This window comes from Ixodes scapularis, unplaced genomic scaffold (assembly GCF_016920785.2).
Source record: "Ixodes scapularis isolate PalLabHiFi unplaced genomic scaffold, ASM1692078v2 PGA_scaffold4__175_contigs__length_147842914, whole genome shotgun sequence".
Taxonomy (NCBI): domain Eukaryota; kingdom Metazoa; phylum Arthropoda; class Arachnida; order Ixodida; family Ixodidae; genus Ixodes; species Ixodes scapularis.
This window is the reverse complement of record NW_024609879.1, coordinates 91988925-92010509: the sequence shown is the minus strand read 5'-3', so window position 1 is coordinate 92010509 and position 21585 is coordinate 91988925.

Here is a 21585-nt window from a genome sequence, read left to right as displayed (position 1 = left end):
ACAGAGTATAGCCTGGGGTCTTTAACGTGCATAAATGGGGACACATTATTCATGCTGAATTTGCAATGTTTGCCACTTTAGACAAGCAAACTTGGACAAATATGAAGCAAGTCTACTCGCGCACGTGCATGCGACTGACCCAGAAGCTTTTTTGCCGCGATTTAAATTTAATGGTATAAAAGTGGACACAAACATCATGTTAGCACTAGACATGGGCTCCAGATAACAAGTGCGTCGGTAAACAACCCGGTAGTGACTCCTGTCCAATCTCATTAAAAGAATAGCCGAACTCCTTGGCTACGACGGAATGCACTACTCCCAAACTGCGTCCCTAGGATTCGTTTCAAAGAAGGCCAGAGCGAAGATCTGCGCACGTTCCCTCTGTCGATGGTCATCGAATGTCTTTTCGGACGGTATCGCAAAGCCCCTAAATGTTATCTTACACTTTCCTAACGATCATTTTAATGAAAGACGAGCCCACCTTGAACCGCCCCATATCCCACCGCCAAAGATGAGCATCAAAACATGAACAGATTGAGAGTCTCCAAGAACTCCTGGACCCTGCAGTTGGTTTTCTGTCACATTTGAAGACGGGCCTCATCTTTTCTACGTCGTGATTTGGGAATAAACTGCTGATAATTTCTAAGTTTGTGCTTGTGTTGTCGTCGTTCACAACATCATTGTTTCTGCAAGTACAGACGAGGGTATACGGTTTTTATAGCTAAAAATTTCCTTTGGAAATGAAGTTGGTCAGCACCCTCTAGCAGAAGCGACGCCGCTTACAAAGGTATAATTTTCAAAATGCAGTCCTCGCTAGTGTCCTCGCACTAATTAACGCCACCGTAAACCGGCACTCAATTAAACACGTTGTGGATGTTTTTGGGACATTTGAATACCTTCATTGCATTTTTTTTATTGAACCTGAACTCCCCAAAAGCTAATCAAATTAACGTTCGTGTTAAGACAGCGAAAAATCGGTCTGCTTGGGAGGTATGATGGCACAGGTTTGCGCTGTATATTAAAAAATTACACCATCTTCCCGAAGGGAACATGGGCTGATGCGGAGCATCGCGGATCGTTATTAACGCTGTTATTAACGGTGTTAGTAACGTTGTTGAACTTCACGGTCCCGAACCTCAGGTTCTGCTGCTCGACGTTCTCGAACCGCCGCTGCTTCACGTTGTCGTATAGTTCAGCATCCGCCGCTTCTCGTTGCCGTAGTTCAGGGTCTGCCGCTCGCTTCAAGCGTTTGCGCTCAGCGTCGCGTACCCTTCGCTGCGCAGCTTTGTCTTCAGTGGGCGTAGCGTTGCTGTTAGTTTGTGGGGTGGTGCTGACGCTTGCTTGCGCCAACCCACTAACTGACGGGACTGTTGCTTCCATCACACTTCATCGGAAGAACGGAGTGAAGTGGAGTCAACAGCGGGTGAACTGAACGCGCGCGCTACCGCTGCTTATATTCACACTTGAAGGAGAGGAGACTAGAGGAGGAGAGTTGCGCATGCGCGCGCGGTGTGATTAGAAGCGAACGCACGCGAAGTGCACGCAGCTGGTAGAGAGAGAGAGCGGAGAGAGTAACGCGCAGCTGTTGGAGAGAGGGAAGGAGGAGAGTTGCGCATGCGTAGTGTGAGTGCGGACTACGACGCCGCGGGACATAGACCCGAGCAAGAGATGCTCCGCATCTAAAAAAATTATCCAGTGCAGTGCCTCTGCTAGCCTTGTGCATTTAAATAACTTGTTAGTGATATACTACCGCACTCCGTTCCGATCCTCATACAGATCGAAATTAGCGGGAAGTCCAGAATCTATATAGGTTCTGCGGCGTGAGCTATTCACCTGCGTCAAGTTGCGGTGCGCTAATACTGTAAACCCCTTTATTTTCGCGGCCCCTATTTTTTGCGAATCGGTCACAGATGACATAATCGCGACCACTAAATTTCGCGAATTCCAGACGCCTGCATTGAAAATCTCAAGAACCGAAATGTTCGCGCGCCCTTAAATTTCCCGAATTCTTCAATTCGTGAAATTCGCGAAAATTGAGGGCTCGCAAACATTAAGGGTTTTACAGTACACTATAACAATTTGCCCGCCACGCGTCATTGCAGTTTTTGTTTTTCTATGTGATGCTTGTGGTACGGTTGAGTTTTCACTATAAAGATCCACTCTCAAGATCTACTCAGAGTTTCCCTTTATTAGACCTTGAAACGATGCTTGGCTCGAACCTTACAAAACTATACCTACCGCGTAGTGGGGCACGAGATAACTAGCTATCACTGCAGGAAAGCGGTTTTTCCTTGAAATCTCGAGAATAAAAACACCATTTCATGTTTCTTAATATTATTATTATTATTATTGATGCATGATGAGCGTGCGCAAATACGCATGCGGTTTCACGTTCGTGGTACACGTCCGTCGTCTCATTATGGTTTGACGACGGACGCAGAAAACCGAAGGTTAGCCTTTTTTTTGTTAACTTTTTACGATTTGGTCGCTGCGCGAGCACAGCTATACGCAGTCTCTCTCTCTCTCTCTCTCTCCCGAAAGCGTCTTTAGGTTGTCAGAGATCTCCTTTTGCGCGAAAGACGCGTTGGCACAATAGCCCCTAACTACCCTTCGCGCATGACCGCCCTATAAGATGCTCCTTATTCAGAACATCGGGCTGTCCCTTACACATCTTCGTCGCTTCACCAGGCACACTTCCAAAGGAAGCGCGTCGTCAAAGAGCCGTAAATAACGGAGAACGTTCGTCGCAGAATTCCGAGAACCCGGTAAATCATCCAACACGAGTGAAATGCGCAAGTCTGAGACATAAGGTTGTCACGCATATATGGGCCAGAGCGTAATTCCTCCGCGACATGGAGTGTTCGCTTTGGAAGACGTGGCTAATGCCGGTGGCCTTGCTTCTTTGTCTGCAACCCCGCCTTGCTTTCCAGGACCGCGTCCAAAGGACAAAGGAGGCGAAACTATGTCAAGGTATATAGTACTTGCGCTCTTCACTTCATTGTCCGCTTTTTGAGACAGTCGCCTCGATGACTCCGAGACCAACCGCCGGGCTACGTATCCCCAGGTGGCCGGTTCGAGATTCGAACCCAGCCCTGGCCGAGGTGCTTGCAAATTGAGTTAGGCTTATTGCGGAGAAGGCGCCGCGCAACCGTGTTTTTGGTTGCACGTCGAAAGATCCTCAAGTGGTCGAAATTATTCCTCAATCCTCCGCCGCGGCGTGCCTGACGCCCTTCCTTGGTTTGGCACGTAAGACCCCTCCCCCTCATATTTGTTGCTATTCGTGCTTTTCGAGACACAAGTTGGGAATTTGACGGTATATGGAGCCTTGTCAGTCAAGAACCGATTGATTTCCGGTGTTGTAAGCACTTGGTCAGGGCGTATATTGATGCACCGGCCTTATCCACCTCCAGATCTCAAATGACGTCAGCGGAATTGAAGTACATATCAAAAGAAACTGTAGTATTACGTAACGCTTGTACCAATTGCACAATGCGTGAAGCGTTAAGCAGGGGTGACACTGCTTATACACCATACAAAAGACAGTCTGCAAACAGATTCGAATGCAAGTCGCCACGAAATCCGTGCTTCAAATGCCATGGCAACAAGCTCAAGGAAAAACTTGAAACGCGGAATTCTAACCACGGATATCGCAGTGACTGATGTTTAGAGACCGTCTTTTGTATGATGTATAAGCAGTCTGACCCCGGCTTTAGGCATCACAGTGTCTTGATAGTCACCCAGTGACTACTATATATATCCAATTGTGTTGCGGAGTTCACAATTTTTCGTTGTTGCCTGTCGATGTATAGCTACAGGTAAACATTTATGGCTTCAGCCGGTTGGTTCGCACTGGAAAACTGAAGAAACTAAATGTGAGGCAGATTGCTCAGCACCATAAGGACAGGGACACCGAATCATTGCTAGAGCGTTCAGCCAACAGCAGTTCGCGTTCGCGTTACCACAGGACATCACAGGAGTCAGCACTGAGAGCTTGTGGTCTGGAAGCCTTTTACCTGCATTCACTCGCTTATGGTGATTTCACGCATGACGTTCGTGATTGGCCCCAGCCATCCCGGTGAGGCAGTGGTCTCATTGGCTACCCGGTGATGATCGCGTGATATATGCTGATCGCTTTCTGGCGGCCTGGGGCTTGTAGGTTGTAGTGACAATCTTGTTCACTTTATGTCTATACTGCGCGCAGTGGGGGCAACCTTGGCCGAATGCGACAACAAATTTCTGTGGCCAAAGGTGAGTACCCTCCTCGCAATCAAAAGTAGAACCTCCGTTTTTGGACATGCTGTAGTCCACACTTTTTGTCCACAGAAACTATCAAATTCATGTGTCATAAGCGAAAGTCTGATGCATCTTGCTCCAAAAAGCAATTTTCGCTAAGAAGTGCGCCGCACCCGCGCCTAGTGGGCTTACAAAAAACATAATAATAATTACAGGGTGAGTCTAATATTTAGAGAGGTAGAAGGAAAGGGAAAGGAAACTGATGCAAATATGTATTTCATAGTTTCTCAAAAACTATTGTTTTGTAGATTCAGATACTCAATTTCAATGTGTGTGTGTAAATGACACACAAAAATGGCTGTGTTCATTAGACACAAACTTTCCCCCGACTTACCGTATAGTTTGCTCATCTTAGGCCAGAGCACGGACGAAGGCTCGAACAGATAAAACCACGAACATACATATTAAAAGCGCAAGTCGCCGAATATTCGATGCACTTGACTGTTGCAACCGATAGAAGAATATGTATATAAAGATAACGAATGCCACGATTTCCCCCTTTGATGCTGTTTGAGTGGTCATACGGGCTCGTAGCGTCGGCTGCGCTTTAAATTAAGGTTAAACAAAGATTTCTCGTCTGCCGCGCTGGCCGGTTGATGCGCTGCTCGATTGATCGTCGAGATCGTCTAAATTTCCAGCAATGTCGTAGGTGTCAGGAGCTAAAGGTCAGGAGAAAACTTTGCAGAATAGTAGGATGGCGAATACCGGGATATGACAGAACCAGGGTCTTGTTCTCCTAATGATATCAGTCGAGTATCGTGTGGCGCTTTAGCCGCTCGCGTCAAACTTCACCGCCTGTCACCAGAACGCGCGCGTCGAGCTTCACCGCTTTGCACCGGAGTGTTAAGGCTCTGTTATACTCCGACGTAACGCGTGCGCGCGTGCGAGCGCGTCACAGCGACGTCACGTCGGCGAAAACCCGACGCTCTATACTCCGGCGTCGTGGCGTAACCGACGCGACCGGCGGCGTTCGACGCGGCCTGACCGCCTCGACGCCAAAATGGAGCATGTCGTATTCCGCGCCGGTCGCGCCAGCGACGCCGGACCAGGATGCATCACGCGCTGGTTCCCGGCAGCCCTCGCGCGGTAAGTGCGGCGAGTACGAGCAATAGCAGACGACGGGAGCACCACTCCGTGTGGCGTCATGTTTGAAGAATCGGACTCGGTCGGTCAAGAAGCCGATCGAGGGAATTCGTCATCACCCGTGTGTCTACGAAACGAGGAAGCTTGAGTACCGTAGACCGTGCGCTTGTCAAAGATGTGCCGTTTGTACATTGACCTCCTACGCTTGCGGCGCAGGCGGTGCATTAACAGTGCAAGCGCCAGTTTTCGTCGTGCAAGGTACGTCCACGCCATCGCTCGAACTTGGCGCTCAAGAAGCGCGAGAATTTTTGTCTGCTATGCGGAGGGCAAGTTCGTCTGCTTCTTGCGCAGGGGGTAGCAGTGACGTCAGAACGCCGAGCCCTGATTGGCTGATCGCGACCCCCTATCTGAGCTTCGCCTGCTCCTTTGCTACGTCGTCTGTTCGCAACGTCGTCTGCGTCTGTCTTACCTTTCCCGCGACTTTCGGAAGTGCAGAGGCTAGATTCACGAAACGATCTTACGCCAAAAATGTGCGTAAGACAAAACTTAAGAACCAATTCGTATTCACGAAACAAAATTTTCGTAAGTTTTGCGCAGGTTAGGACGAAATCCTACGACAGCTCCGAAGCTGTCTTACGCACTTCTTACGATCAAATCAGCATGGCCGACAGCGTCGCGGTCGCGACGACCCACGGACGTTTATTTTTCTACGTGCGCTTCTCACGCGTCCCGACTTCAAGCAACAAGAAAAAAGTAAAACGTAATTGAAGCAGACCACGACGACTAAGAAAGCTGGCTCCACAAACACCCGGGAAAAGCTTCAGCGTCCACGATTCCACCGAACGCGACCAAGCGAGCTTTGGAGTTAGGCCTAGCAGGCACTCCGCGACTCGGCGACCGTCTGCCCACGACCGGCTGGCGTGCTGAATGGAATATGCCCGCGCGACCCTTGTGAACCCTTCCTTTATTATGCTTTGATCGCTGACCTCAATTTTAGATTAAGAGGTCAATTTCTTCCTCTTGTTATCTCCTTGTTTCCCGAGGCAACGGTGACTCTCGCCGGTGAAAAAGCGGTGAATCTCCGACAGACGCAGGAAAGGTAAAGATCGCTTTGACTAGCAGACGTAAAGCAGACGACGTTAACTGCGCCAATCCGCCGACGCCGTTAAAGAATGAGGAGTCTCGCCGCACAGGAAAGGAGGGAAAGAGTATTTGGGAGGGAACTTGCGGACATTAACACGCTCACCCTCTCGGTTCTTAGCAAACAAACCTCCGCGCCTCGGGACACCTCGCATGCGAGTCCTTTGACTTCCCTCCTTGATGCGCGTCTGCTAGTTGTTAGACAAAAACAACGTACCACTCGAGGTATTTCGTCTGCCCTCTCTGAAAGGCGAAGTCGAGCTCGCTCGTAAAGATCTGCGGTTCCGAAAGTCGTAGGAAAGGTAAGACAGACGCAGAAGATGTTGCGAGCAGACGACGTTGCAAAGGAGCAGACGACGCTCAGATAGGGGGTCGCGATCAGCCAATCAGGGCTCGGCGTTCTGACGTCACCGCTACTTGCTTTCTCATGCGCAGAAGACGAAAATGAGCCCACTTGCGAGGCGTATTGGAAATGAAAAGGAACCGGAAGTGGCGCACTCTCGCAGGAAACTTGCCCCCGTAGTCAGATTCTGCGCATGCGCCGCGCCGGCGGCCCACCGACACGCGCCGCGGGAGCCGCCACGGCCGCCGGAGTATAAAGAGGCCGAATTTTTTTTTTTTTTTTTGACGCACGCAGCGTGACTGACATGACGTAGCCGACTTCGGCCAGCGTTCGCTTGCGCGCGGGCTACGTCGGAGTACAGAGCCTTTAGGAGCAGCAGCTGACGAGGGGGAGCGCTTTCAGCGTTTTCGGAGTTTATTTCTCGTGAAATTCGGAGGGTGTTTTTTGGAGTTTATTTTTCGCTGGGGATTCGGGGTTTATCATTGTTATTTTTGTTAGATTCCCAATTTTTTGTTTAAATTCGGAGTTTATAATACTGCGTAAAATTTAAAAATTCGAAACCAAAATAAATAACGTCCGGGTACCATGACCCGTTGTCCCGAAGGAACCTCGACGCGCTAAAAGGCACACCCCCTTTTTGTCGGTAGTTCTAAATTTTAAAGGAAACTGAAGTGGAATCTCCCCAGGACCACTGACCTTGTTCTCTTATAAAGTTTAGATGTAAAATTCTTTTTTTTTCTGTTTATTTTGTTTCTGTGACCTCGAAATTCAAAGTTGTTCAAATAAATCCGAATTGACGAAAAGTTTACCGGCGAATGTTTTTCAAATTTCTTTCGGATTCATCCGAAAACACGGAGCCCTGGTCATAGCACGATAGGCTGGGAAATTATGCGCTCCCAACTATTACAGGTCTATCATTTTTTATTTAGATGCAGGTTGACCTCTAATTAAAAAAAAAAAAAAATTCTGTACCCAGAAGCGGAAGATAACGCCGGTCTATATTTGAAGAAAAAACAGTGGTCGGGGTAGTTCCCGTCCTGCTGTCGATCGAAAGAACAGGGAACTTTGACTCATATCTGGTTCAAATGCCGCTAAAAAGCAGTGTCACACTTAAACCTGTAGGCTTTTATAATATTTTTGAGTGTTTGTTTTTTGCAGTTTATGGTATTAAAGTGTTGAGTTTTGGCAGGTTCCTCACACACGCATTTTTATTGGTAGACGTGTTAGCGGATATAGTGGGTTTTTCCGTCATTTTACACCAATTACATTTATGGGCTAAATAACCTAACGAGTGTAAAAGGGGTGGGAAGTGAGGCTTTATTATAACTGAAGCGTTGCGCTATCTGTTTCATTTTTTTAACAATTCTTTTAATGTACCTATTGCAAATGGAGCCTGCTCTGACAAGAGCCTTATTTCTAAGAAGGCTCTGTGTTTTTTCTGCGCCTTTACTATTCTTATTACAAAAGAGAATGAGCGTTATGCTCCAGTATCAAGGACGAACCCTCTGTTATTATCAACGACGAACTCGCTTTTGCTTCAAAAGCGTCGGTGGGCGCTCCAAACCAATATTTTGCCTGCTACAGAATCTGTTCCAAAAAGTCAAATGCCACCTCCATCACTGATACACGTGTCAATGATGGGCTCAAAGACTAAGTAGTTAGTCCAGACGTCAGGGAAAGAAAACGGGAAGCCTGCCTGGTGCCACATTCACAACTATCGTATCTGATTCTCGCCTCCGCAGCTAACGGGAGTACCGCATTAGCCGATAAGAACATCGAAGGACCAATCACGAAGCAGAACACGCGAACATACTAAGCCACACCGTGGATTTCTTGAACTGTCATGGTAACTACAGAAAAGAAGGCAGCAGCGCTAAGTGCCTATAGACGCTTTCAGCACGCACCAGATTGAGCCACCATAGCCGACCTTCTCTCGTGTTACCGAGATGCCAAGCCACCGAAGCGGGCATTGACGAGCCTCCACAAAGACCTATGCTGGGGAGAAGGACACAGTAATTCTGAAAATGGCAATAATCTGTCGTGCTGTCCCAATGATTAAATGGAGTGAACGCAATAAGAGGGAACAAAAACTGAAGGTGGGTTATGGCACCGCCCATGCACAGCTGCCTGAAAGCGTCTATACTATCTTGAAATCGCGAGCCGCCGAAAGGGATGTTAATGCTCGGAGCGCAGGCCTCGTCTGCTACTTTTGTAGGGGTTGCGATGATGTCAGAACGTCGAGCTCTTATTGGCTGATTGAAAGGAGAGTGGGTAGACTTCAAGGCAAGGTGTCTTGAGCTCTACCCACTATCCTTTCAATCACAGCCAATCAGAGCTAGGCGTCGCTCTGACGTCACCGGAACTCATGCGCTAGAAGCAGACGATTTCCTCTCCCCCCAGCCCGCTGGTCTCTACTTCTCTTCTGTATCGTGGTTAGCCACCGGCCCAGATGGGGTTGCGAGGTTTCCGTATTGTCGGGGTCTGCGTCTTTGACATGAACTGCGATATGACGTTTGCCCAGTTGTGCCGGTTCTACTACTTCACACAAAGTCCTACATTATATTGGTTACGATAAGAAGGAGGCTGTCCGCATTCGGTCCACCGACGTAAGGCAAACAATCGCCATCTGTCAGGTTTAGTAGAGTGATTGAGCTAGCCCAAGAACAGCTATAAAGTGAAACCAATTGCAACGCAAGTCAAATAAAATCGAAGATTTTATTTAGACAACCGACCCGTAGAACATCTGTCTGTGGGACCATCGCAACAATAGGCATGCCTGTCGAGGCGACAGCACCCCCCCCCCCCCCCCCCCCCAACTTCTTCCCCGGTAGCACCATTCGGCAAGTCGAGACAAAGGAAATGTTCAACAGGGGAAGGAAATCTTACATGGCCAGAGTACAAACCAACTATTAAAAAAAAATTGCATCAAAAAAACGCTGTATAAAAATTGGCAGCGATTTTTACCTTCAAAGTCCTATAATGCATCAAATGCAGTATAGGGAATCCGTGTCTCACGTGACGTCTATTTTCCCGCTAAATTTAACGGGAAAACTGAATGGTTGCATAGGTCACATCACGTCAGGCCACTTGACGTCGATTTCCCTCGCTAAATTTAGCGGGGAAACTGGATTGGTGTCTAAGTCACAACACGTGAATTTTCCCGCCAAATGTAGCGGGTAACTGAATCGGTGTATAGGTCACGTGACGTCAATTTTTCGGCTAAATTTAGCGGGGAAACTGAATAGTCTTATGTTCCGTGACGTCAGGTCACATGGCATCAATTTTCCCGTTAAACTTAGCTGAGAAACTGAATTCGTGTATAGGTCTCGTTATATCAATTTCTCCGCTAAATTTAGCGGGAAATGCACGGACGAACAAAATTTTGGGATTGGGGTAGCTTTTTATGCTTTAAAAGGACGAGCCTACGGAAATCATAACCACACAATCACCTCACCTGAAGAGACAAAACAACGTACATTCATCCGTTTAAACCCGCACAAACATGGCAGAAAAGCGGCACCAGGCAACAAATTCGCACACACACAGGAAAAGACACCAGCACTCTATAAAATTTCTCCAAACCTGAAAAAAGAAACAAACAAAACACGCTGCAGAAAATGGCAGTGACCTTTATTTTTGAAGTCCTTCAGTGCATGAAATGCATATAGGATTTTGAAATTTCCACTTTCCCGCTAAATGCAGCGGGAAAACTACATTTGCTTATAGTTCACGTGACGTCAGGTTACAAGGCATCAATCCCCTCGCCAAATTTATGGGGAAACCGAATTCGCATATAGGTCACGGTCACCTCACATCAATTTCCCCACAACATATAGCGGGGAAATCGAATTGGCGACGAAGGTCGCTGTTCAGTTCAGTTCCCATTTCACTTTCTTCTCTCCTTTGTGTTGTTCCTTTTATGCTAGCCATCTGTGGCATATCGCCCTCAGAACAGGGGGATCGGAGGCCGACTGACCTAGCGCACACCAGCTCGGAGCACGTGGAGCCAAAGCTCGCGCTGCAGAACCCAGGGATCCTGGGTTCAATCTCCACCCCTGCCCGTTTCAATCTGGATGAGCATCGTACCGGCGTGCGTGGTGCACGTTAAAGACCCCAAGCTACCAGTCGTACTGCACTGGCCAAATTGCTCCTCTACAGTGGGTGACAATGTCGCCATGTTCTCGCAGTCTAAACTCCTGATGTATAAACAACTAACGACAAATTTGTTCGTTTGTTTCCCTCGGAACACCTGCGACGCTGTTGGACGGCACGCGCCAAGAGAGCGCGCTCGGCTGCGCGTGCTCTGCTCCCTCTGTTTGCTTCCTTCTTCCCTTTCCCCGCTTCGAAAATTAAACATTTTGCAATGTAAGTCCGACTCGGCTGGTCGCCGCCTAGGCCGCCTCCACAGTCGCGTGAAGTCAGGTCACGTAACATCAATTTTCCCGCCAAATTTAGCCGGGAAACTGAATTGGTGTACAGGTCATGTGACGTCCATTTCTCCGCTAAATTTAGCGGAGGACACTGAATTCGCCTGTAGCTCTCGTGACGTCAGGTCACGTGGCGTCAAATTTCCCACTAAATTAAGCGGGGAAACGGAATTCGTGTATAGGTCATGTGACATCCGTTTCCCCGCTAAACTTAGCGGGAAATGCACGGGCAGACGGACGAACACATTTTTGGGATTGGGGACAGCGTTTGAAAGCGTGAAAAAACATTCACCTTTTCTACGCTTTCTACTCTAATAAAGAAGGAAGAGCAGCGGAGCTGTACTACGTGCCGCCATCTATGAGCGACGACGGCAACCAGACAACCGGGAAGTCGGTTGTCTGGTTGCCGCCGTCGCTTATAGATGGCAGTAGCTGTCCAGAGGATCGCCTCGAGATTTATTTGTCCACGGACACGAAACTGGGGAAACTATAGCGCTTAACAGCTCCGCTGTAAATGCATTTCGTCCTTTAAAAGACAGCACAAGCGCACAGGAAAAAAAAAAAAAAAAAAAACCAACCCGTCCTTTTGAAAGGATGAAAGGTGCGAATTTCTGTTTTTTCTTCGAGCCTGCACAAATATACCTCCATCGATAATACTCTCCGGATCAGGGTGATTTAGAAAGTCGGGTCTTTGAAAATACCATTTTTTGCATGCTTTGCGCCGTAGCTCGTGTGCCGAAAATTCGATGCGTAATATTTCCAAATATAGTTTAAGAAACAAGCAGTTGGTTCGAACTTGGTTTGATTATCAATCACTGTCTAACTATGGTTAGACAATAACCGTACATGAATGGCTGCGCGAACATGAACTCGCCTGTTTAGTGTCGATAAAAATGTACTTTTAAACGTAATTGAGTGCGTTGTTGTTTCGTTTCAGGCGAAGGAACAGAAGTACATGAAAGCTCTTCACAAATGCTTTCTGGACAAGAATATCACTACGGCTTCGGTCAGCGAACCGTGCCTTGGCCGTTTCGTGGTATACTGTGCTATCTTACTCTGTTCTTGTATGGGCGCTTTTAATAAGCTGTGCACGCCTAAACCGCCCTTCAGTTTTCGTTTCCTCTTATTCCGCTTACTTCACCTCATCATCACCATGACAGGCCAGGTTATCGCGAAAAATAGCCGATCGGGCTATTTTTCGCGATATGAACACAAGTATATCGAACACAATATATCGAACACAAGTATATAGCCGCACATCGAATAATTTTTGTCTGTTCGCATTTTGTGAATCTTCACGCGTCGGCACTGTTTCTGATAATCGTCATAAGTGACAGTCTCCGCGTTCTGCATGCTAATAATCTAATCAGCTGGATGAAGTTTCGGCTATCGAGTGAAATTAAGAAAAGGTGTTAAAATTTACCCCCAGCCTCCAAGTAACCCGCTTAGACTTGGTTCTAATTACTCGCATTTTTTATTCCTCCAATCAGGTATTTCAGCTGGTCGAGTGCAGAGCTGTTGCCTACTCAAACTCAGTGGTGAGTATTTTGAAAAACGTTTTGTCGTACATATACACTCTTAGAAATGTGGAGCGTTTAAACTTTACCGCACAACGATGGGAAGAGCCAGTCGCTGCCGTAGATCGCAGCTGTATAGATGCTCTCCCAAGTGTTTGGCGGTAAAGTAAACCCTCGAGACCTTTTAAAAAGTGTACTGCGTTTATTTTTTTTTATCGAGCAATTATTATAATTAGACACTGCAAAATCATTTTGTACTTCGTAATTCGGTAAGATAAAAGTCTTCACTTGTAAAGATTACAAGAGTAATTAAATTAGATTACAAACTCCCTGAAACAAAAATTCGTTTCGCTCTACAGTCAGCGAACCTTGCTTTTGTCGTTACTGTTTCACGCAGCAAAATGACGGTTCCTCTTTACTTGGAGAAGATCAACTTTCTTTATATAAATATATTCGAATGGAATAGAACACTCAGTCGATCCCTTTGCTCCTTGTAAAATTACACGAGAGAGTCTCTAAGCTTCAAAGTATTACTTCCATTAAAATGCGGGAGGACGAAAACGTTAATTTCACGTAGAGAAGTCCGTGCAAATGCTGTACACCGAAAACTCTGTAGATGGCAATGTACGGCGAGCAGCGCTAAGTCGTCCCCAGAACTCCTTACACCAAAACGTCCTGCGCCGAAATGTCCCACACTAGAACAATGGTATATCAGCGAGATATTTACGAAAAATATTATAATATCTGTATTATGTTACAGCAACTTGGAAATTCAACGTTTACCCAAACCAAGGTAAAGAAGTTTAAGGTACGTACGCTTGGTCCGATATGTGGGACCACGTGCAGTATTCGATACGCTCAAGCAAACTGTTGCCTCGAGGAACTCAAAATATTATGCAACATACCGAAAAAAAAAAATTAAACATTAGAAATTTCTTTAGGAAAAGTAGCCTGTGGCAACGAGTTCTATCACTGTCGTCGCGCGGTTTGACATATGTGTTCGGGCGCGCTCTGACGTGTGCTAAGAAAGAAATGAGTGCTCTGCTAACAATTTGTAGAATTTCCGGCTCCACTAGCGGATTGACAGTCCGCGGAAGCTTCAATAGCCAAGAGTTGGGACTCCGCGACGACAGCGACGCTCGCTTTCGCTCAAACTTTGTTTTGCCAGGACAGGACTTCGCTGCCCAACCGCCAGGATCGCGACATTAATTCGACAGCATGACACACGGAATTCTGTGACGTCATTTGTTGCCACGCACACAGACACCAGTCAGAGACGCGTTCCGTGGCACCGTAGCATTAGTTCCTAAAGAAATTAGCAACCTCGCGGAAACTTGAGTGCAAGCTGTGTTCAGTTGGGATTTTCTCAGTCACAGGCATTCCCAACCCGACCTTTTCCAACTTCCCTCGATTTCTTTAAAGCCAGTCCCAGAATTATTTTCCGCGGTTTATCGCTATACATAGGCGGAAAACACGGAATCCTATTTCCGTTACAATGGAATACCGTGAAGTTCTGCGTTTTCGAAAAATACGGATAACCCCCGAGAAGCTTTGAAAAATAATCGGGGAAAACTGAGAACTCCCGAATCGGAACTGTTCTCCAACAAGAAAAACCTAAACTTCACGGGAAGAAATACCTATCCAGTTTTATTTTATGTCTTTAACACAGTCCTCACTGATCTGTGTTCTTTCAACTTAAACCCCAATCAAGAACGATTTTTGTTTTTCCAATAGCGAAAATTGGAATTTGAATCTACGAGAAAAAGTATCCCCGAAGAAACATCCCAAAATTCGAAGACAAATTAACCCTTAAAAAAACACCCCCGAATTCGAAGAAAATTAGTACTAAGCGCTAAGGTGAGTTCGCGGAGATGCAACGCAAGCTCGGATGTGAGACAGAATGAGTGATATGTGCCCTGTTCTAATGTCTCGATCTGCGGTTGACAGTTCTTTGTACCAGCTGTTGATTCGCCGTAATCGTTTTTTTTTTAAACAATTGATGTCGACACTTGTTTCATAATCGAAGCAGGAATCTGGACATATTCGCACCACTTCTGAGCTAGCCGCCTCGGTGGCTCCGAGGCGAGAGCGCCGGCGGCTAGCTGAGAAGTGGCGGGTTCGAATCCCGACCGACGGTGCCCGCCGTTTAACCGAGCGTTCGGTTGCACGTCAAAAGACCCCCGGTTGTCGACATTAATCCTCAGTCCTCCGCTGGGGCGTGCCAGATGTCCGTCGTTGGTTTCGCACGTAAAACTCCGAAATTTGACTTTTGATTTTGATTTTTTGACCACTTCTGAGCTAAGCTCGATTTATACCTGCGTTTAATAAATTTGTCATTTTGTTTGTTTTTTCCCGGAGCGGGAGAGGGGAGGGAGTAAAGAGATTAGATGGGTTCCAAATGTTCTAACTAGCCTTGTCCGAAGGCTTTTAGCTTAACACGTCCATCTGTAATTACAGAAATGCAGCAGAGAAGAATTTGAGCGCAAGTTTGCGGAGATCGAGCGCCTTGGAACGGGCCTCAAGGCTGGCGCGCGTCTCCATTCACAATAAACGGAAAGGGCCCCGAGTTCAACTCCAATGTCGTCGTTCCTTTTGAAATGCCACTGCGACTTGTTGAAGTGCTACGAAGCGCTCCGTGCTCAGGAACGCTTTTATTGCATACCGATATATCTGAAAGGGTCATTGAATCATTTCTTTTAAAATCAATAAAGGTATATGCGTTACTTCATAAAAATGTTTACGTTGTCCTGTCGGTCAAACTTAAAGTAGAGAAAGTAAAGTATCTTTGAAGTCCTCTGTAGTCTTTACTGTAATGCTTGGAACGCGGTAGTGACCGCTAAAATTTGTTTAGAAGGTACGCAATAGTCGTTTCGCGGAGCGAACAAAGATCATGCCGCTTCATAATTTCCTCGCTAAATTCGGCGGGGAAATTGACGTCACGTGATGCCATGGTAGCACGTAACACTGCGACGACACCGTGGCATCGGATCACGTGACTGTGTACAGCGACTTGAAAACATGTCCATTTTTTCGCAAAATGTAGTGGGGAAGTTAAATTTAGCGAGGAATCGACATCACCTGACATCATGGTATCGGATGACAGCAGTGTCAAAGGGTGGTATCGCTGACGTCAGTTTTTCCGCTATATTTACCGGGGATATTAATAAACAGTACGTGATCGTCACTCCCCAAAACGACTGTTCAATGTTTTCCAACAAACTTTTTTTGAAGATCGTTCTCTATGTACTGTACTCGATGCATTACACGACTCTGAAGGAAAAGTTCGCTGGTAATTTTTATGCAGGGTGTCCCACAAAACGCGGGCCGAATCGGTCCTCCGAAAAGTACGCGTCGCGCACAAAAAGAGGTTGATGTATTGGAATCTGTCAACCTTTGCTCCACAGAGGCTGGGTAAAAGTTGAAGACAATCTCTGCGTAAGGCGCCCGCTATTAAATTGCAAACGATTCCTGTGGTTCGAGATGGACCTCCTCTCCCAGGCTTACATGTACGTAGTTCAACTACTCAAGTTACTCTAGTTTAACTATTTTCTTGAGTAGTTTGGTAACTTTCAATTGCATTTTTATTTCGGTAATTAGTACTTTAAAGGGGCGATGCAACAATTTTTGTACTTTGCGCAAATACCGCTTAGAACGGATCCCTGACATTAATGACCAATGAAACACGCGTTCTTTTTTCACCCCACGCTATAGAAGTCCCAGAAAATAATTGAAGAAAAACGAGCAGCGTTCACCCCCTCAACTCGCAGCCAGAACAAGCGGCCACGTGATCTGGAGCCGATTATATGCCGCCAATGTAGATCATAGCCACGCGCTGGGGTGTGCAAAGCACAGGACACGCGCTGAGTTCCAGATATTGTTATGCCTCGGCTATTTTCGTCGTTGCAGCGATTGGACACGGGCCACTACCCGAATGCTTCTCGAGCTAGTAATTATCACGAGCCCAAATCGAGGGCCCACGCAATGCTCGGGTCCAATCTATGAACAGCATTCAAATATCGTCATACGGGTGTACTTCGATCCCCACGTTACGTCATGAAATTTTGCAAAGGAGAGATTGAATGAAAATGATCGCTTTTGTCCCTGAAATTACACCGCGACAAAGGAGTTTCTTGGCCAGCGGAGTTGCGTGCCAGTATCCTTGACTCCCACTACTGCCAGTAAGCTCGTGTATAGTGAAAAACATTCCAACTGAATATCGTTGCACAGCTCCTTTAATTAGTTTTTCCGAGTAACTTCTACTCAAATTACAAATTACTTTCCAAATTTTTGCGCTAGATTTGCTTGTTAACAAACATCCCTGCACAAAAAGATACAAGATCTTGAAAGATCAGCTGATATTTGCAAAGAGGGGGAAGCATGTGGCGTAGGCAGGATAGAGGTGGGGAGTGGTTTGGAGGGTCGAAAACCTAAAATTTTTACGAGCCCCGCACTGCAACAACCCTCCTACGAGGCGCAGGGAGAGGACAGACATGTCGCCAGTGAGGCCGAGTAACTGCGGGATTAACGCCGAAGACTGGCGTTTCTTTGTGTCCCAAAGCTGAAGGAGACTCGACGCATTTGAAGAAAGGGCTTGTCCCTGCTTCCCCCCAACGTAGGAGCTCTCGCCCACTCCAGGAAGTGTACACATGCATCCTCACTCAGGGGAGGCAACAAAATGTTGCACCCGCTCTAAAGCTCACCTGGTGCTCCCGTGGTTTGTCCTGTACTTGAAGAATCGCGTGCTAAAGGGCAACGTATAAAGGTAAACACTTTGCGTTGCCTTTCCTCCCAAAACTCGAAATATGCAGGCCTTCCAAGATTCGAAGGGCATTCGAGAAATCTTAGTAGTAATTCCCCCATGTTTACAAAAAAAAGGAATAAATAAACAAGTAGTTTTGGAAAGTACTATAAGTACATGGTACTTAAAGTACTACTTCAAGTAGGTTTGGAAAACTTGTACTTTACTTGAAGTGCGCTCTCTAAATATGTACATGTACTTTACTAAAATATGGTATTTTCGAGGACAGTTCAGCTCCCGACTTAAAAGCACATTCCCCAAATTTGAAAACAAAGATGACGTATCATCATGTGAGAATGCGCTATCGTCTTTCGAGACGTCATCTGGCCATTTCGCTGAGTAAAGTAATGGCAGCTGTAAGACCGATAGAAATAAGTGCCTTATAAGGTGATGCTGTTGAATAATTTGTCAGCGAAAGCAAAACAACTACTCTGTGGCGACTCTTCATCAAATATTTGCGACCATTTCCTTAAAAAACTGATGCACCTCCGATTACCCCTAATACAATGCATACCAGTTAAAAAAACTGTATAGGAGTTGAAAGGGCACCATGAAATATTGTGTTAAAATGTACCTGTACTTACGTTGAAAGTACATTCTATCTATAGAACTTTCCTTCAAGTACATTGCACCAGGCAGTCATGGGCACGTAACCAGAAAAAATTAACAGTGTTACAGTTACAGTTACCTAGTGAGAAAAAGTAACTCAGTTACCGGCTTCAGAAAGTGATGTGTTACAGTTACCGCAAAAACAGTAACGCCGTTACTTTCTCGTTACAGCTAGTGCTAAATTTGGGCGTAAGAAATCACAAACCAAAACAGTAATATTTTATTTGTTACACTATAGTGAGAAGAAAGGTAAACTGAGAAATTAGAAACATTTGAACATGAAGGGTGTTTCTTTTCTGCGCCCTTCGCCGTTTCAGCATTTTGATGCGCATAACTTATTTGCAACAAATGTTATAACTTAAAATCAACTGCTTTTCAAAATTGTCATCGGCCTGCCATCAGTGGACGTTTTCGTGTATTTTTCACTCCGACACGAATGAGGACGCAGATGGTCGCATAATTACCTTGTGGGATATACTCGAAAGCAGGCATAGCAGGTCAAACAGTTTCTAAGAAATATAAAGTACAAGGAGTGAGGCCTTATTTCCGTGCTCTACGAGTGTACGACGATTACGGCGGCGTCTGTGTCCGAGACGCCAACTGTGGAAGACCAGTCCGCATCCACGCATCAAAAACAGACGTTGCTCTCACTTAAGACACGTGTTTTTCTGGAAATCTCTTCAGCTGGAGCACTGCATAGTTTCCATGACGAAGTGTCCTTCCATTAGGGTGTTTCTTGAGGCTCTCAACGACATGCCTTCGTGTTTATTCGAATGGCTCCGAAGAGAATGAATAAAACCTGAAAACTATTAGGGAAGAGGAAACGGCGACCGGCTGGGTTTAGAAGCAACAACACGGACATATCCGACAAAGGGAGGGAGTGGGCGATGGGGGGGGGGGGGGGGGGGGGGTGGCAGACCCAGCTTAGACGGAATACTCGGAGACCTATCACACGACGACCGACACCCGCGGACGCTCCCAAGAGAAGGTGAGTCAAATTCGGTGAAACAGACATTGCTTGCCGCCCCTACCACCGCGGGCGCCGCTTCCTTTATCTCCCGGTTCTGTGCCGACTGGGTCCGTCGTCCATTCTCGATCGTCGTGGCCACGCTTTTTTTTTTTTTTTTCTCTCAGGGAGGAGTTGTGAGAAAAATACTTCAAGATGGCAATTTCATCATGTCCGCGGCAGTGGATTCTAATTTATATAGTAAAAAAAAAAAAAAAAAAAGTAACTGTAACGGCCTATACAGTTACAGTTACCCAATAAAAAAGTAAGCGTTACAGTTATAAGTTACCAGTATTAAAGAGTAACGCGTTACAGGTAAAAGTAACCGAAAAAGTAACTAGTTACCCATAACGCGTTATTAGTTACAGCCCAAGACTGGCACTAGGTGTACTTACTACTTCACTTAAAGTACATAACTTCTCATTTACTTTGTACTTCAAGTACTTGTTAGATGTACTGCACGCAATCCTGTAAACAAGCAAAAACGATCTGCAAAATCAAGTTAAAGCACTGCTAAACCTCAACGTAGAAATCATACATCCGCACCACATCGTTGACCAAAAAACAAAAAAAAGTGCAAAACAATTAGGCACGCAGAAGTAGAAGCAGCTATTAAAACATATCTGTAAAAACACAAGCTACTTTATATTTGGCTAGCAGAATTTCGCTAACAGATCAAAACCTATATACTTTCTTACTACCATAAAACATATAAAAGTAACTTCAAAAGTAATTCACTACTTTTTAGGGTAGTTAGTAATTTACTAAGTTACTTTCTATTTGAGTGATTTCAACTCTACTCAAATTAATCTTGAGGCCAATACTCAGTGAGTAACTTGTGCATGCTTGCCCTCTACAATGACGGCTTTTTCCGTCATGCACGCGTGGCTGCTCGCGTTAGTTGCGCGCTTTGGCCACGGGTAGCAGGACCGTTGACGCAGGGGGGGTAAAGGTGGGTGAGGAAGAGTGGCTAATCCCGCGCGCCGACATCCTGGGTCCCAAGTGAAAGATCGCGAAAGAGAGCGACAGAACACGAGAGAAAGAAACCAAAGTAGCCAGCTGAAGGACGACAGTCGCAATGGTAATCGCGAAGACTGAAAACACTCAGCAATATAAACAGTGATAATTTAACGTTGCAAACTAAATTCTGAGCTATTCTAAGGTTTATAAAAAGCAACATACTCATTACGCTGCATTAACTTCCCTTCTGTAGAAATCTCGAAAATCTAGTAGTTGCGCGGTTTCGTATTTCCGAGCGCGGCCACCCGCGCCCGGAAATACGAAACTAAATCAGATAACCGAAGCCGGTTATCTGGTTTAGTTTAGTGTTGACGGGAGGCCGTACATCTGCGTGCTAGGCAAAAAGAAAGCTTCGAAAGGAACGCGAATATCTTTTTACCGGCAAGTTCGTGGATTGTTGAAGTTCACGAAACTGCTCTGATGATATATTTGTGAAATCGAAGGCAGTTGGTAACTATGTAAGACCCCGAGGTTCTGCCTGCATGCTCCGTCGCTTGCGGCAGCCAGAATGCATGGGAAAATGGCGGACCTTTTCCTCTAGAGTTAGTATGTATGATCTCTATGCGTTGACGCCAAGATGCGTAGAGAGCCTAGATTTGAGAGAGGGAGCAACTCGTACCATGGACCATAGCCTACGCATGGAGAGCATTTGCAATGAAATGGCGGATGTCTCCTGCGCCGATCGGTAGCAAATGTGTACGCGTTTGCGTCATCGCCTGGCGAGGAGAAAAACGGGCGAAGGGACGGAGACGCTTGTGAAGGACCAACGCTCTCGTCGTCTCACAACTCGTAATGTACGAAAAGTGGGTTTTGAGTTGAAATAGAAGTAGAGGTTTTGGCCGAATATTTTCGAATCTATTATCGAATACTTTTTCCTAAGCCTCGCACTACGGTTGCAACATGCTTAAACGAAAACCCAGCTAAACATGCGAAGGTTGTTCCACCTTCCCGAGCTTCCCTTGTCCATTTATTAGCTAATTTTAACCCAGCTATATTTATTGTCAGTGACCTCAGAATGTCCGATGCCTTGGGATGGCAAGTAATAAACGACGGATTTGACATAAGATTAAACTTATCTATATGCCCATCTATACTTGATTGGATTTAAAAATCTTGATATATGCAAATATTCTGTCTTCAATCTCGAATAAAAAAAATAATAATCACGAATGATAAACGCAGCTTGTCAGGCATCTGCCTAACATACACGCATGCATAACAGCCACAGTTTAGTTTAGAAAATTTTAATGCAAAATCAATTGTAACAATCACAAAAAAAAATTAGATACATTAGGCATTTGCGTGCAATTTTAATAATCAAGAAAAAAAATTTTTTTTTTTTAGATACA